Source organism: Merops nubicus, unplaced genomic scaffold, assembly GCF_000691845.1.
Source record: "Merops nubicus isolate BGI_N331 unplaced genomic scaffold, ASM69184v1 scaffold20916, whole genome shotgun sequence".
NCBI lineage: Eukaryota > Metazoa > Chordata > Aves > Coraciiformes > Meropidae > Merops > Merops nubicus.
In genome coordinates this window covers 27,356-29,079 of record NW_008614762.1, presented here as the reverse complement: position 1 = coordinate 29,079, position 1,724 = coordinate 27,356, and positions in this window count along the sequence as shown.

The window sequence follows — 1,724 nt, the reverse complement described above, 5'->3', positions numbered from 1 at the left end:
GCATCTACGTATGGTATATTTGTTAGTTGCTTGGAATTATCCAGACAAAAGCCCTGGCCCATAGTACCATTCATAAAGTGGTGCTGGAGGCCTGTGGACTTTAGTTGCTGGGGCAGGACTGAAGAGCTTTCAGAAGAAACCTATTTAGAGGCAGGCAGCTTGCCATTTTGCCTTCCCATGTGTTATGAGCATGTTCTTCTCACACCTCTATCTCCCTTCCACTCTTACAGGATACTTCCCACCTTTCATAGAGGCCAAAGAACTGAAAATTCCTTTTGTCTCAATATTTGAGTATCAATATATCTGAAATGTTTAAATGTCATAAAACAAAGGAGATTTTCAAGCTTCAGACAGTAAAATTCATCATTGTGAAATTACTTCCGTTTTAAGTAATTAAAAAAGACCCTAAATATTGATGGCTAGCAGTAAAGGATTAATGATCCATGATAGTTAGCATGAGCAGAAGTGGAAATTGAGAAGTATATGTAAATTAGTGATTTATGTCTGACTGCCTTCTCTATGGTGGGACCTAAATTCTGAGTTGGAGTATGCTGCTGATCCATTTCAGAGCCTGCAGAAGTGGTTTCTTTGCACGGAAATGAAAGTGTGAAGATTGGAAGAAAAAATGGGTGCAATTTCTATATATTTGACCCTATGAAGCATAGAAGCTTGCAGCTGAAAAAGGCAACTGGCAAGTGCTCTTAGGTCCAGTAGTGCAGATGCAGCATGGTGTCTTCAGTGTGCAAGAACACTATATTATAGTATGAAATGGACAGATAGAAATGAAAACCAAGTAAAAATTTCCCAAAATATTATTCTGAATCAACGTATATACATTATACACATTATACATGGATCTTATATGTCACATATGTCTCCAAGGTTACTCAAAACAGTTCAAGCAATGGCTTCCTGTGTTATTCTTGTGCTTTCAACTGTAATTCTTCCCATCTGCATTATTTTATTATTACTATTATTATTATTAAGGATTAAAGAAGGAATTAGGTACAGAACCTTGTTTAACAAAACAGTGTTGGTCCAATTTAGATTATTGCAAAAGGCTGGGGCAGAGATGTTTTATTTAGAAATAAACCAGGCCAAGGCTGAAGATTTGCCAAGTAAAATAGCTGTGTAACAAAGGCTAGAGTGTATCATGAGAATACTCTTTAAATTTATAATAGTTGCATGAGGTACTTATGTTTGGTGGTGTTTAGAGCAACAATTATGCAAATCAAACAATTTGTTCTTTTTACTCCTATGGTGCTTGCATAGCAAAATAAGGATGGGTGCTGGAAGTAGAAAAGATTTTGTGTTTGACTGTTTTTATAAACAAAAATCCCTTTTCAAAATGCAGGTTATGTAACTTGTCAAATTTTGAAAAATAGAGATGAAGAGTTGAAGACAGTTTGGTCCCTGAGTAAATATCTGGAAAACTACTAATATCTATACAATTGTTTCCCTATTATTAGACACATTTACTTCCCAGCTGTAGGCACAAGCCACCAGCAGAAAAGCATAATCCTTATGGCTTGTCATCCTTCCAGTTCAGGCCAGGGCTTTAATTAAAGCCCTCCTCCTGTTACCTACCACTGAAATGGATGTAAACCCACCCACCTTTCTTTTGTTTGTGGACCTGCTTATACTCTGTGTCTTGTACATCAAAAAGTTTTCAGTCAGCATAGAAACCCTGTGACAAAGATGCATTATCATGATGGATAATCCTT